Source organism: Diceros bicornis, chromosome 13, assembly GCF_020826845.1.
Source record: "Diceros bicornis minor isolate mBicDic1 chromosome 13, mDicBic1.mat.cur, whole genome shotgun sequence".
Taxonomy (NCBI): domain Eukaryota; kingdom Metazoa; phylum Chordata; class Mammalia; order Perissodactyla; family Rhinocerotidae; genus Diceros; species Diceros bicornis.
Window position 1 is genome coordinate 19,493,937 of NC_080752.1, and position 17,093 is coordinate 19,511,029.

Genomic DNA, 17,093 nt, shown 5'->3' on the forward strand with positions numbered 1-17,093 from the left:
CTAGAAATAGACAAGAAACTGAACTCCGGGTAATGTCAGAGCTGGCACATTACACAGCCACTCTACTATCTGCGAAGGAATCCCGTATCTGGAGAAGTGTTGAGTTAGATGCTCTCCAGAGGACGCTCAGGAAACCCAGCAGGCCTTCGGACTGTTCAGCATCCGGGCCATCCTCCAGCCAGCGAGGGCTGTCTGCGCACTCACAGAGTCAGCTGCTTTCACAGCCGTTGTCCCTAAGGATTTCCATTTCCTAAGACCAGCCAAAGAGTGGGAAAGAGTCTTCCCAGCTTCTCCCTTCCTTACTGCCAAAGATCAACACATCTGCCTTTTGCATTTCAAGGATGTATAATAGCATGTATTATTATTATAAGCAACAACAATAGCTAACATTATTCATTGAGAATGTATAACGTGCCAGACCCTTTCACATGCCCACTCTCGTTACATTCTTACAACAATCCTGTATGGAAAGTATTATGGTTAACCTTAATCTTACTCATGTGAAAATTGAAGCGTAAAGAGATTCATTTGCTCAACGTCAGTTGTTATGTGTTGGAACAGAGATTTGAGTCCAAGACATTCAGCTTTGGAAAGCAACAGCACCACCACCGCCAAAAACAACAGACAAGGGGAATTACCATGTAGTTAGGAACCCTCTCAAAGATTTTACAGTGGACCTCCTGGTGTCTAGAATCTCCTACTTCCTTCAAAGTTGGAGAACGTGTGATTCTATCAAAAGAAAGACGGAAAATAGAAAGGTAAAGAGAGACTCTGAGAAAATAAGAACAGATAATGAGGCACATAGGAGCACCAAAGGGATGAATTCAAGAAGGGGGAAAGAGGGAGGAAGAAGAGCGAGAAAGATTTCCTGTCTCATTGCTGTCTCATTACCCAGGTGGGAAGGCACGGGTCTCACCCGTGAAGGCTGTACATGAATACAAATGCATACAAAGAAGGACACATCTAATCAACACAATAAGTAAATAGCCAACAGATCAGTTATGCCAAATGATGACTTTCAAGCAATTTTAAAAGGTAAGTGGCAAAAAAGCTCAAAGGAACACCAAGGAACGGAGATAGTGGTTTTAGTAATTATTCAGAATTGGGTCACCGGGGATGACTTCTGAGCATTCTCAGGACAGGTCAGGTCCTAGGCCACCACAGTGTTAGCTAATGAGGACAGGAAGGCAGTCCTTCAAGTCTACTTCCAGGAAACAACAGCAGCACGGAAGCCTTTGAAAATCACTCAGTGCATGCTGGTATGCCAAACTCTGGCTGCTGAAGACATATAACAAGCCAAGCGTATGGCTCTTAAACCAGCATCTTCACTGTGTCACCCAGCCGCTGTGTTCAGTGTGCTGGGCGCAGCTGGTGTGTGGAGTGTCTTGCCTCAAACCCCATCTCACCCAGCACTGAGCTGCTCATCCTCTGAGGTCCAGCTCAGCAGCACCTTCCATCTCAGCACAGTTCCTAGCATTGCTCTTCTGGGCTTATTTCTGCCTGTTCTGTATGATAATTAATTGTTTACCTCTCTGAGCTCCTTGCCGGAGGGATTGCATCCTGCTCTTTTTCACATTTCCGCTAATGGCATTACAAGCGCCTCCGGGACACTCGACAGCTGGGAGACGCTGCACTGCTCCCTCTTCTAAGCGCACAACACGCGGACCACTTAAAAGCCTGGAATTCCTTCCTTCCCAGGACTTTTCAAAGTTCTCTCTTCTTCTCTGTCCCCACTGACCCTGCCCCGGTTTACTTCATCATCATCTCTTTCTAGGAATAGATGAATCATCTTCAAACATCTCCTCCACCACCTTCAAGGCATGTTCTGTCTCCACTTCAAAGGGATAGGGTTTTTTCAAACTGGAGAAGTGTACTCCTCAGGACTGCTCCCTGAGGTGAACATCCGGGGCTTCAACTCTCTCCAAAGCTATGCTTCACTTTCCTTTGTTTTTCAAACCACGTGAATGGTCTCTTCCAAAAGCAGTCCTCAGGGCCACATTTGTTCTTCCTTCTTTGGCTTGTTGATTCACCCTTCCTAACTGAACAAGCCAGGAGAATACCGCAGAGCCCCTCAACTTTGACCCAGCTTGGAACACAGGCCACTGAGCTGCCTCACTGTTTAAAAACCAAGACGTTTAAAACAGAATATACCAGTAGGTGATACGGGCTGCCACACACCTGGATGATATTTCCACTCTTCAAAGCTCTTTTGGGCACATTGATCTTAACAATCACAGAAGATAGATATTACTGTTCCCACTTTATAAATAATACAACAGAGGCTCGGAGCACTACAGTGGCTTGTGTAGGGTCTCACAGCTGGTTAGTGGCAGAGTTCAGAATAAAACCTTGAATCCCTGAGTCCAGGTGAGGTATACATCTGAGAAAGCTTTTACTCCATTACTCTGGGTGCTTGCTGATTTTAAACTTTTAAGTCATCACATCTATATATTTTCAACCTCTGTCTATAGGCAGAATGCATTAGAGAGATTTATTAGACAGGCAATCTAGAAAAGATGACTGTTTTCAGAAGCTACTGCTCCCCAGTCCTCCTTAGGTAGAAAACCTTAATTTGTCTTCCCAAATTCACTCCACCTCGGAGAATAGCTTTGTGGATGAAAAGCAATAATAAAAAGACCACACTCAGTCCAGCTGCAAATGAGCAGCCCCTTCTCTCCACTGTGGTAAATAACCAGCTTCCCCGAGGTCTGCAGTTACTTACATGCCTAGCGAGTTGTCTGAATAACCTGGCCAGCTATGGGGGAGCGTGCTCCCCACCCAACCCCCACTTCTCACCTCACTCTTCTCATTAGAGGAGGCCGGGGCACAAGCCAGGTTAACATGTCAATGAGTCACGAAGGAAATGCAAAAATTGACAGCTGAGGAAGCCTGCTCCCAGCCTTCTGCACTATAGAAACCCTCAGAAAACAGGTTTCTCAGCCTCCTCACCAGGTCACTTAAATGAGTAGTGACATTTGAGTCCCTCAGAGTAACTAATTTCCTCTGTCTCCAATAGCTCCTCATATTTTTAATGAATTTTTAGAAGTCGCAGATCCTCCAGCCTCTCAGCTCCCTCTCCAGTCCTGTTGTTCCCCAAGGTCCCATAACAAATAGCTCCCACTCGTATTTGCCTTGCAAACTCACATCAACTGGAAATGATAAATACATTATCTGGGCTTTTTAACGGACCATTGTTTAATTTTCTATGCTTGTCTGGCTGGGGAAAAGATGAATATTACCTTGTGGAGAATAAGATTTCTATTCCACTTAAGGGGGGTCGGGGGTAATCTATGGCAGGAAAGCAACACTCTGCTCATCCTAATAGGCAGTGCTGCTAATTAAAAGTGTTAGGAAGGGACATCCATCCACCAGTCTGTGATTCATTCAGTATTATCCCTGGTAAACAAGAAATAGATATTGGAATGAATGCTTCTAATTTGTCAAAAGAATAGGCGTTTTCAATTGTGTCTTCCTAGCTGCCTGTGTGAAGTACATAATTCAGTGTTGCCATCATTTAAAAGTTTAGGAGCTCAAGATAATAGTACCTGCCCCTTAAGCTCGTAAATCTCTAAGCCTGTTTCCTATGTAGAAAAATTTATCTCACACACGGCAAGACTTGACTTGAGTTTCCACAACTGAGAATGGTTCCTTCTGTTGGTAAATACACTGAAACAGGGGCATTTGAGAAGGGAGAGCTAACATAGTTGTGTTTAAAATCAAACCAATCTGAGACAACCTATTAGGAGAGGCTAAAATCTGGGCGGGAAAACTTAAGGCTCCTAATGACATTTATTAAGTGCTAAAGAAAAGAAGAAAGAGAATCAATATTCTCTTTCTCTAACTACAAACACAAAGTAGACCAGAGAAAAGCCACGCTAAGCACCATTTCCCAAAGGCTCCATGAACCCTTTAGGGTGTTTTAAGAAGGAACACCAGGCACAAAAGCCATCACTTCAAGAGGACGGAGAGACATTTGTGAGTGATTTTCCCAGAAAGAAAGATTTGCCTCATACCAGCAAGCTAACCAGCCTCAAATATTTACCTCTGTGTTGTGCGAGTCCCTCAATCATGAAGACTTAGAGCCAGGTTCACCACCATGTCTTGCTGAATGCTGAAAACAAATAAAACACAGTATTAAAAAAAGTAATTGTTTAATGGTCTTGTTTTTCTTCCCTCTCTTTCATTCAAGAAACATTTACTAAGTTCCTACTATACACCAGGCACTGGAAATACAGATATGGATTAAACAAAACACCACCAACAAAAAAATCAACAGATACAGCTCATTGTAAGCACTGGGCAAGAAGTGGTGCACAATACTTCTTAGGTAGGAGGGACTCAGGATATGTTTGTGTGTTTGTGGGTGTCTCTTCCTGGGACACGTGTGCACACACTCACATACACGGAAGCGTGTAAGAATTTTCAAAGAACTTCCCCATATTCGTAATTCGTCTGACTCTCTTAAAGGCTTGAGCTCTTGCCTTGAGATCAGTAAAGAAGAGGACACTGGAGCAAATGTCAAGAGTCTTAAAAGGGATCATACCCTTCAATCTGTAATTCACCTTCAGGATTCCTTCTCAAGGGAACAATCATGAACGCAGGCCATTATTGATGCACAGATTGTCAACACAATGTTATTTGTAAGAGGGAAACAACCAATAGAAGAATGATCAAGTGAAAGTTAGTATTGCTACATAGAATAATATTATGCACATATAAAAATAACCTTAAAAATTTTCAGGATATGGGAAAATATGTGTAATATAACAAAATTATTTATAAAGTTTGAGTTCATCCATGTAGAATTTGGTCTTAAAAGCCATGCCAACTGTTAACAGTAGTTATCTCTTTGTAGTATGATTGTAAGTTTTTTCTGTTGTTTCTTTATGCTTTCCAAATTTTCCACAAAGATCATGCATTATTTTTCTACACAGAAAATAAACACACAAACAGAAGTTCAACCGCCACGTCACCATTTCTGGGCCAATTCCCACACAGCCCCCTCTTTGACTGGGGACTCCGTGTTCCATGCTCCCCCAGCAATAACTCCATTCTGAAGGTAACACTGTGCTGGAATTGTCCGTCTCCATCTCCACCTCCCTCTAGTTGTGAGCTCCTGAGGAAGTTATCACGCCTTTTTAACCCTTGCTTTCTGTGAACCTAGCCCAGAGATGAGCTCATAGTCGTCACTCAACCAACATTTGCTGCATAAAAGAAGGAATGAGTGAGTGAAGAAATGAATAAAAGACAATAAATGGAACTGACTTGACAAAAATTGCATTAAGAAAATTGTTCATTCAAAATAATCAGCGACAATGAAAGTTAAGTTCCATTTGGATTCACAGAAGATAGAAAAAGATGGAAAGCAGAGAGAGCAATTTTTCAGAGAAGACAGTGAAACTGAGAAAAAAAAAAAAAAAAGAAAAAACTCAACATAATGGAATATCACAGCCTACTGATCTTCCAATGTATTCCAAGACCAAGAATCTGTTTAAGGCGGGAATATTTATCTAGTAACAATATCCCATTACAGAAACCAAATGATTTTACATGTTTGGAGTTACACATACAAAAACTGAGTAGATACTTGTTATTAGTTTTAGTCAGCAATAGCTGGTTGACTCTTTACTCAAGGAAAAAAAAAGCTTACAGATAGATTAGTGTAATGTTTTATACCAATTCAATTTAGTTTATTCTAAAACTGGTGAAGTATAGCCAGAATATTAATTTACAGGTATAGTTCTCTGGTGGTAGATCTAGTTTGAATCCCATCTCTTGTCTTTCAAGAGCTGGGTAATCTTGGGCTAGTTATGTCACCTCTCTAAGGCTCAGTTTTCTTACATATAAAATGGGATAATAATAACGCCAACCTGATAGAGTTATTGCAAAAAACAAATAAAATGAGAGAAAGCATGGCATTCAAAACAGGCTTCCAGCTCATGCCTGTTTATATCAAGACCTGGAGCTCTTAAACATACACCAGTCTGCTTTTTATTATGTGCCACGAAGTATGCTAAGCTCTGTACAGATATTATATCATTTCATCCTCATAATATTTGCTATAAGGAGGTACTATTTTTCCACTTTATAATCCTTTTTATTTCTGTAATATCGGTAGCAATGTCCCTTCTTTCATTTCTGATTTTAGTTGAGTCTTCTCTCTTTTGCTTAACCAATCTAGCTAAAGGTTGTAAATTTCGTTCATCTTTTTGTAGAACCAACTCTTGGTTTTGTTGATTTTCTCTATTGTTTTTCTATTCTCTGTTATTTTTCCACTTTAAAGATGAGGAAACTGATGCCCAATTTTAAACAGTTATTAAGTGTCTGAGTCAAGATTTAAAGCCAGAATGTCTGGTTCCAGAGCCTATTCTCATCGACTGTTCTGAAAAGAAGGCAGCAACTCTGGGTTTGCCCCAAGTCTTTGACTCCCAACAACATTTAGTGTACAGTTTTGCTAGTTACACCACTTTATTTGACATGCTGTGGCTTGAAGTTTATTCCCTGGTAGTTACACTTAAGTACCCTCCTATTTCTTTTCTTGTTAAATACTTCAAGCGTGAAGTTGAGTATAGACATAATTGTAACCAAAATCTATGTACTACCACCCAGCCTGGTCAGATATTATTATTCTGTCATACTTGCCTCAGATCTTTTCTTTTTAAAATAAAACATTATAGATATAAGCAATTAATTCCTAATTCCTTGAGTTCTTTTCTAATTCTACAAAGGTAACTAGTCTCCTAAATTTTCATGTGTGTTTTTCTGCTTCTAATACAAAATTGCATCCATAAACAATATATAGCACTGTTTTGCATGTTTTAAAACTTTGTTTAAATGGTATCCCACTGCAGGCATCCATCTGAGGCCTACTTATTTTGTTAAATATGTTTTAAAGATTTTGCCACTTTGATAGAATTAGTTTCAATTCTTTCATTTTAACATTTAGATACTATTTTACCATACGTTTATATTCTGACGTAAGCATTCATATTGATGGACATTTGGGCTGTTTCCAAATTGTAAGAATACAAATAATGCTTCAATGGACATTGTTCTACTCCTTGGGCACGTATGTGTGAGATTTCTCTATGGACTTGCCGGGCCGTAGAGTATACACATCTTCAAAGTTATTAAATGTAACAAATTGCTCTACAAAGTGGCAGTAGCAATTCATACTAATTCAGCATTAGTTCATATCATTACCAACATTTGGCATTATCAGACTTTAAAATTTTTCCAATCTGATGGAGATAAAATATCTTGTATTTTAGCATGCATTTCTCTAATTACTAGTAAGATCAAACATTGTTTTATTATACATTTTTATGTTAGGTTTCTTCTGCTTTTTATATGCCCACTTTTCTACTGAGTTGTTACAGGAAGGAGACAACACACACTAAGAAAATAAGAAAGTAAAACACCTAGTGTGTCAGATGATCATATGTGTCACGGAAAGCCTAGCCGCACAGAAGGCTAATGAAGAGTGCTGCGGTGGAAGTTCAATTTTAAATAGGGTAGTTAGGAAAGACCTTACAAGGAAGGTGACATTTAGCAAAGTCCTAAAATTGGTGTGGGCACAAGCCATGGGAAGAAATAGCAAAACGGTACAATGGTAATATTTGATCAAGATATGTAGTGGTCCACAGGGATTTGTTAGAATTATGTTCTATACTAATTTGTATGCTTTAGATACAACTCTTTTGCAGTTATATATGTTGCAACTATTTTTCCTAGTCCAAAATTGGTCTTTTTATTTTGTTTATGGTGACATATAAAACTTTTTAAATTTTAATGTAATAAAATATATTAGTCCTTCCCTTAAGGCATGTGCTTTTTTTTGTTTTATTCAATAAATCCTTTCCCGCCCCTGGGTCATAAAGACATTCTCCTACAGTTCTTTCGAAAGTTTTGCAAGTTCTGCCTTTTGCATTTAATCCACTTGGAATTGATAGGCTTTATATGATGTCAGGTAGGATTCAATAAATTTTCTGTGTAGATATGCATTGTCCTTGTACCATCTATAGTCCATTTAGTCTATGATTTCTGCATGGATTTGTAATGATGTATCTATCACGTACAAAGTTTCCAATCAGTATCATCTGTTTTTGGGCTCTAGATTTTATTCCATTGGTCTAGTTTTCTATTCCTGTGTGCAAATACCCATACTATCTTAATTACGACAATTTTATCTTAAATTTTCACAGTTAGTAGGGCCTATCTATCTGTTCATTTGCCCATCATCCATCCATATATCCATATGTACACCTCCATCCATCCATCCATCCATTCATCATTATTCATAAATATTTGTGGAGAGCCTAACTGTGCCAAATGCTGGTTTGGTCACTGGGGATTTAATAACAAATGAAACAGATATTCCTGCCATCATGGAGCTTACATTCCAGGGGATGGAGACAGACACTGAGCAAATAAGTGATAAACACAGAGTACGCCAGATGATGATAAGTGCCACGGAGAAACATGAAGCAGGAAGAAAGGATCCAGCACATGCCAGCACCTGACATGACACATAAACTGAAAAATCTAATGGGACAGGACTCAACTTCTTTTAAATACACACCAGACATTTAGAGTTCACAGAAAAATTAAAAATGCCCTTGCTTGGAATCCAGCAATAGTTTAAACTTTGGGTGAAGAAGCTCTATCCCTGAGGGATTGTCCTGTCCTTGCCAGGCTGCGACCACATGGGATGGTGTATTTTAGTCAGCTAGAAGGAGGGGTCTAGGAACACATGCACTCTGTCTGGTCCTTTCCTGTGGCCTGACTCATGACACAGGTCTCGGATCAGAATGAGACTGCAGTTTGTCAGCTGGACAGTGTGGAAGCCTGGAAAAGTTTCTGCTTCTGGAGGCCTAGGAATAAGCTCAGAGTTCTCAAACACGGCTCCCCCCAAACACCAATATTTTACAAGCTGTCTGCAGGTGTTATATGGTTAAAATGGAATAAACACTATCTTTGCTACCTTCCCCAATTGATAGAGTAAAAAGCCAACGAACAAGCTTTTTAAAGGTTGTTTGTTTTACCCCAGTTTTCACATCCTTGGCAGTTATCACTACTAATCTGATGAAATTTAGTATAGTTTCTTATTAACACAATGGGCTCTGTATGACTCTGGACAAGTTATGTCACCTTTCTGAACTTCAGTTTCCTCACTTTAAGAGGGGGTAATAATACCTAGTTGCAGGCTTCTTGTGACTACTAAGTACTACATGGAAAGACCTTACTATAGTGACTGGTATGTGGTAATCATGGCAGGCCTTATAATTAGAATTGTTATAAAAATAATTCTAGGTATTGGCCAAAGATCTCCAAGACATGTTCATGTCCTGGTATCTGGGGCCTGTTCCTATCTGAGCATATAGAGGGTAAATATATGAATTAGGAACAGAAGTCCCAGTTCTGGCGCCAGCACTTTATCATCACCAACACACGAGGACTACCTGTGTCCCAATGAGAGCCACCACATGTAAACAGCAACATGTTAGGGTTACCTTATTTGTATATCCCTCAAAACTCTACAGCCAATGGGATGGGAGTAGCAGAGCTGGCGTTTATACTAATTATATCTAGGATCAACACATTAGGGTTTGCTAATTTGCATACATCCAATCATAGGAAAGATAACACTCCTAGGGGAACCAATCACAGTAGGGAAGCCCCCACTACAGAGTGCCAGTGTCCCAAGCCTGTACAGCTCCCACTGCAGGGGCCTGTTGACCCTCCTCTTTCCTAATGTTCCAGCCAGTCTCTGGCCAGAGGTCTGGAACTTGTTCTGACAAGAACCCTCATGCCAGATCCAATCCACAGTGACGGTTTAGCTGCAGCCAGGACAGTGACAGCATCCATACCTACAAGGCAACTAGTGGGTCAGCAGAGGCACCACCTCAAAGTTAGGGTACTGTGACCTTTTACCTGTGGAGTGTTAGTAAGTATTAATAAGAGAGAAGGTTTAGTCAAGAGAGGTTAAATACTTTTATGTTGGATACTTCTTTGCTATATTGAGTAATTCCATAATAAATATAGATAATTGGAAAAAGTCATCTCTGGTTGGGTTCTGTTTATTACATCAAAGACAGCAGATGAATATAACATCTCGGGTTCTCGGGTCTTAGACCCCCAGTAGCTTTGACAGACTGATTCACTTATTCATTTATCCATCCATCCATCCACTCATCCATCCATCCATCCATTCTTTCATTCAACAAATGTTTATTGAGCCCTCTTATATCCAGACACAGTTCTAGGCCCTGGTGATATTAATGATGCTCACAGCCAACTGAGGACAGACAAGTAAACAATGACTACAGACTATGATTAATTCTATAGTAGAGATAAGTACTGGCTGTTAGAAAAGCACAGATGGGGGCGACCTTAAAGGGAAGCCAATGTACTTCACTTCAAAGCCAGTTTGAAAAAACAAAAACAACTTTGGCACTATTGCCCCATTTGCTCCAATTCCTCTGGGTCTTCTAGCATCTCTCCCACTTTTGCTTCTGCATCTTGCAATGTTCCTGTGTCCACTGTCTTTATACCAATCTCCCTGTCCTGCTCCTTGCTTTGCTCTTGGTCTTGATGGATTATGGGTCTCTTCAGCTGTGACTTTCAGCATTTCTATACACATAGCTTTCCCTCTTTCTCTGGAAATTCTCGTTCTGGGTACTTCAGGTAACACACTAGCCCAGTTCTGGTCTCTGGGAGCCTCAAGCCCACCTCTTTAAGCTAAATGAAGCAGGCTGTCTCTTGAATGAATTCTGGGCAGGCTCCTGGGTAAAAGGTTCATTTGCCCTAAGACCTGACATCTCTGGATGCCCCCTGGAGACACCAGTACCCAGCATATGGCTGCCTGCCTGTGTGTCTGATGGCTGAAATTAAGGGCAGCAGGGCAGAAAGAGGATCTGCTGACACCACAGTTAGACAAGCTTGCACGGAGGCTGTAAAACACCCTTAGTGGAGCACACCAGTAAATTTTCCCACTAATTAGTTTATTATTTCATTTGAGAGATCAAATACATAAATAAAATTAATAAACCCTGCAAAATAAGTGCATCACTGGAAATAAAAGTATTTCTCAGGTCATTGACTTAAACACAGACATTACATGCTAGAATAATGTTAACACAACAAAGGCAAATCATGCTGCTTTGCTGGCTGGAATGTACCAGTGGCAGCTGGAGGTTGAGGAGGGGGTAGGTGGTGAGCCTTGGGATGGGCCAGAGAATGTAGATGGTGTTCTCTACTCTGTCACTACTTAACACGTGACCTTGAACAAGTCACAGTCCTCCCCACCCCAACCAATGAGCTTGTTTACTTGAGAGTACAATAAGGGGGTTGAAGTATTTCTGAGGTTTATTCCAGCTATGATAGTTCATGATTATAGGAATCAGATGAAAACCAAACCTGGGTTTTTATGAACTTAGTCAACAAATAACACACAATGAAAATGAAATGAAATCTGAGAACCCATTATGACATTCTGGTATGGATATAAGAAATTGGAGAGATCTTAGATGTAACATCTAACCCAAACTTCTCCTTATAAATGAAGGGAAAAGAGGACAGAGCTTGCATTCATTGAGGACCTATTATATACCAAAAACTATGCTAAGGACATTCTCAGATCAACCCCAAGAAACATAAGCTCAGAGAACAAATAAAATGTGGCTAAATCCACACAGAGAACAGCAAAACTAGGTTTCCTACTCCATAGACAAAGGCTTTTCCACCAAACTGTGTTTGATTGTTCAGCCTCTTCTTGGGACTCCAGGCCAGGTTGCTCAGTGCCTAGCAGCTCGCTGGACTCTTGAGAGATACCACGGGTGGCAGGCCCTATGTGGTGCCCCTTTCGTACATCATTCACACAAGTACAGATGGCAAAAGGAATAGTGCAGTAGAGATGGAGAGCCCAGCTCCGGTGACCGCTCCCAGACATCAAAGGATATGATGTGTGCACTGCTTCCCCCTTTAGGACTGAAGCACGCACTCCCTGAAGACTGGTAGTGTTGACCTCTAACAGCCTGTAGCTGAGTATCTGCTTTGCCTATTGCCTTTGGGTGAACATCACCTCCTCCCCCAGGAGAACAGCCCCTTCCTGGGGACAATCCCCATCCAATGACCAGCAGTGAGGGGGCGGATATAAAAGCCTGGTCCTTGCTTCCGTTTGGAACCACTCTGCAGGGCCATCCCAGCTTCAGAGCTTCCCATGGAATTGGCTGAGGCCTTTGCTGTGACTGCATCATTGTTTAGCTCCTCCCCCTCTGACCAATCCTGATTCTTTACTCCCCAGTAAATTTCCTACATGCAAATCTGTCTCAATGTTGGCTTCCTGGGAAAGTTGACTGGAAGTGCTGTGAAATTTTCAAAAAGTACCATACAGACAAACAATTCAACTCAAGTAAAGAAATAATAAGAAATGATGGTGAATTTGTACGGAATAAGAAACTTGGAAACAAATCCTTCCCCAGGATGAGACTTTTGGTTTGGATAGTCTGGGCAAAAAACAGGTGCAGGTAAAGAAATTGTCTCACTCTGTCTAACGGTGCCCCTGTCAGGGGAGATTGAATGCAGAGGCATCAGTGAAGGCAGGGAGGCAGGTTGCTGCTGGGGCAGGTGGGAGGCACTGTGGTGCAGTGGAAAAGACAGGAGCTTTGGGGCCAGAAGGAGCTGCAGTTATATCTTGACTTGCCCTGTGAAACCTTGTCCATGGTACTGAACCTCACTGAGCCTCAGTTTCCTTAACTGTAAAATGGGGATAATCCCTATTTGCATGACTTTTCTGACCGTCTACCCCTGCTTTGGCACCATCTATAGTGAACCTCTCTCTAGAATTATCCCCTGAGAGAAAATGCTGCAACTTTTCAAGGTCACGGTTTCACATACAAGGTCTTAAAATCTCTTTTGTGTGGCCCCTGGTTTGTCTCTGAACTCACTAGAGGACTGTACAGTAGGCTTCTGGTGGAGGGTAGTGATGAAAGAAAAGGCCCTGGTGAATTTTACCCTCAGGAACGGAAGGAATGAGGGGGCTTAAGGGTGACTGCAAAGATTAAATATCCTGAGGCTTGGAGAACATCTAGTCTCTCTCAACTGCCATAGCCTGAGAGCTAGACTCCTAGAAGGAAGTCAGAGAGATTCCTGGCATCTTAAGGGTTTTTTTTTTTTTCTTTTAGTGCTCTCCCTGTCCTGACTTTTTTGATTTAAAGCAAAACAGATCTATTGGCTAAAAAAGCTCTGTCCAGAGATTGTTACATCACTCATTAGTTTGGTACACACACATATATGGAAATGAGAAACCACTCTCTAGAATCATGTACAAAATATTATGGAAGCAGAGTATATTTAACTGTACTCTGTAAAGTAACATTTAACAGAGTGCATTTAATGTTAGCAGGAACATTTAACCTCCGTTGGTAGACCTAGGGCAGAGAGACAGAGATGGCTTCCTAAGGGAGGGACTCTCGAGCTGAATTTTATAGTTGGGAAAGAGACTAGTGCAGTCCAGACGGGAAAGGGCATAATGCAGTCAAGAAGGAAGGACGCGCTCAGTGTGATTGCACTCAAGAGTCAAAGGATATGGTATGTCTACAAATAATCTACAGGAAATGCAAGGCTGGGGGAAAAATCATTTGATGTTCATCCTTGACTGTTATATTGACATTCCAACTTCTTTCTGTTTTTCCTCTGCCAATATTTCAAAATCACTTTGCAATTTGGACTACTATGTTTGGTACTGAATTCAACCCTCTTCAGCACTTGAAGAAAATATCATTATATCTTAAAGGTATATATACAGAGGCTCAGAGATAAGAAGAGACTAGTCCAAAGTCACACAGTAGTAAGAGGTCAAGATGCAATTCAAAGGACTTCTGACCTCAGATCATCAAGTTTTTCTACGAAACATCAGTAGCCGAAACATTTATGACTCATTTTTTCCCCACTACACTGTATAAAACCCTTTGTTAATTACATATTTTAAATTATTTATGGTAATGAGAGTTGCATATCTTTCCCTCCCAATATTTTCTACCATATGATTTAAAAAACCACAACTCATTGTTCAATGTTGAATAAAAGGAATATTAAGATATATCTTAGGCTATATAAACAGCCACTACTGGGGTTAATTTATATTATTTTGTAGTATGCACATGATTAATCCTCCTTAATATGAAATTCTTCTCTGTAGGGCGCTACGCACAATTTTAAAATGGCTAATTAAAATAAACAGGAGCTGGAGAGACCAAAGGCTGCAACCAGAACTTGTGCTCAATTCTCAAAGGTCAGTTTTCCACATTAATATCAATGCAAGCAGAAGTAGATAGGATAGGAGGGAGTAGAAGTAAAATTCACGCTGAGGTCTTAGAGTCCAAGAGGAGACAATATGGAGTAGTGAGAACCATACTCCTTTGGAGTGAAATAGAGATCCTTTCTGCAATCTCTGCTCTGAGGACTAGAACAAGCCCTCCACCATTCTGAAGCTCGATTGCCTCTTCCACAAAATGAGGCTGCTTTGGGATTAAATGAAAGAATGGATGTCAGCAAGGGATCAGCACATGGAAGCATTTGGTAGATCCTGGACCCCATCAGCGGGCCAGCCACTCCATCCCCACGGAACCTTCCGAGGGAGGCTTGTTATCTCCGCCTTGCAGCTGAGCAAAACGAGGCTCCGAGGTCAGGAACCTGCCCGAGTCCCACAGCAGGTGAGCGGGGAGGCGACGCTGGACGTTGGTCCAGCTGACCCCCACCTCTGGACCAGAGGCTCAGACTCCTTCAAGGCCACCACAGCAGAGCCAGCTGGGACCCCTCACCGAGCCCCTGGCCACACTGTGGTGGGGGAGGGAGGGGTGGCCGCTGCTGACTGCCTTCAAGCTCTGACTCCACGTTTCCACTCCACCACTACCAAATGGCCACCACTTCCACATCTTCAGTCGATCTGGAAAATACGGCTTTGTGGGAGCAAAGACAAGTTGATGTAGACAAAGCCAAGTGTTGATTTTTTGTAAACTAAATTTTCTCTAGTATATTTTGTAAAGAAGCCATATATATATGTATTTAACTAACTCTAAGACTTATAAACTGTGAACTATCTGCTCTGGAAATTTAGGCTCCTGCCACATTGGAGACATATTTATCTTTCCTTTCCAACACATGCATAGCTAGGTAAATTGCTTCTTTTAAATTATTTCAAGTACTATGTAAACATTTACAACTTTAAGCCAAAGATAAATCCCATGCCATAAACGTAAGACACAGGTTTGAAGGGTAATTTGGAAATATATAATAAAAGCCTTAAAATTTGGTTAAACCTATGAACCACTTTTAGAAATTCTAAATAAATAATTATGGATATGTCCAAAGATTCAGCCATAAAGATGTCTATGCATCTTTATAACAGTGAAATATTAGAAATAAGGAGATTCAACAACAGTGGTTTGGATAAATAAATTTTATCTATTCATATTATGAAGCCATTAAAATGATAATGAAGAAGAATATTTAATACCATTAAAATAAACCCTTAACATTTTAAGTGAAAAAAAACAGGACAGCAGCACGTACAATATGAGACTATTTTTGTAAAATGTGCTTAAATGTTCAAGAAAAAGATGAAAGAAAATGCCTCAAATGTTGTAACTAATTATCATAAGTGTGTGGGAGAAATTTATTTTCTTCTTGTTTATTTGCATTTCCTAAAATTTCTACCATAAACATTTATTTTTATTTTAGAGGGTACTGACCTTCTCAAATTTATATTAAAATACATTCCATAAAAAACATGGAAACACAAACAACATTCTGGAAAAACATATTTGTATAGAAATATTTGACAAATGCAATATGTTTATTCTATAAAAAGCTAAGCAAATTGATAAGAAGACTATATTGAAACCCTAGTAGATAAATGAGGGAAGGACATAAATAAAATAATTAATACAATGAATCAATAGGTATATGGAAATATTCAAGTTTAGAAGCAAATACATGTTAATTAATAAAATATGGTGGCTCTTTAGACCTATTAAATTAGCATAGTTTAAATAAAAAGGGACAACTGCTTGATAATCAGTGCTAGTGAGGAGAGAAATCAATTTTTGCACACATTATAAGTAGAAGTTTAAAATGGTACAATATTTTTGTAAAATGCATGAACAATGTATTAGCTGATAATCATTTGTAATTTTTGACTAAATGAATGATTCTACTTTTGGGAGTTATTTAGAAATCACTCTAAACAGAGAATCTATATTATGAACAAAAATGTTCAGTGCAGTGTTATTTATGACAGGATAATTGGAAACAAAGGCCTGTCTGTGGGAGAGAGAACAACATTTTCATTACAGAATAGTAGTTAGCTATTAAAGCAATATTTAAGAATGCTACATAGTGAAATGAAATATGTATGCTTTTTAAGTGAAAAAGCATGACTCACAAAAAATATGTGTGCACACTCAAACACACACACATACACACACACTCATTCACTCATTTACAGAAATACAACCTGCAAGGAAATATACCAAGAATTTTTAATGGTTTAATCATTGGATTATAGAATTGACTTTTTCCTTCTGTCTTTTTTTTTCCTGTGTGTGTGTATCTGTCTGTCTGTTTGTCTGTCTGTGTGTGTTTCAAATTTCCTTTAATGAGTATGGGTTAGTTTTATAATGTAGAAAACCCCCTCCACGAAATAAAAATAGAAAAAAATTTTGATCATCTTGTGCCCTTAGGAAAGTCTAAAGGAGCTCACCTTCAATGTAGAGAGAGCTGGAGGAACACTTGCCCATTTAACTAAGTTAAGAGAGTTGCTAGAGGAAAACAAAGCCATAGAAGTTACAGGTAGTTTGCAATCAATTTAAAGTCTGGTAAGTGTCTTAAATCAATTTTATGGGGAACATATTCATCTGTAGAAAACCATGCACAGAAATAGGAAGATAAATTATATTTCTTTATCTATTAAATGTGTGCTTAGGGAAAAAAAAAGGAGGATGGTGACCGTAATGAACGGAAAAGGCATTCGAATAGGATATCACAGCCCACAGGCATAATATAATTCATCACTGTTCTCCTATTGACTAATT

The 17,093-nt window shown here is 39.9% G+C and overlaps 1 long non-coding RNA gene across 2 annotated transcripts in view; it reads right to left on the reverse strand.

Annotated features, from left to right (window-relative positions):
- Window positions 1–3,957: 3,957 nt before the first annotated feature.
- The window catches only part of LOC131412664 (uncharacterized), a 266,566-nt gene continuing 253,430 nt past the window's right edge, over window positions 3,958–17,093 (reverse strand). For both annotated transcript variants that reach the window (XR_009221824.1, XR_009221825.1), the window contains one exon: window positions 3,958–4,111. This is a non-coding gene — a long non-coding RNA (uncharacterized LOC131412664). The remainder of the gene's footprint in view (window positions 4,112–17,093) is intronic.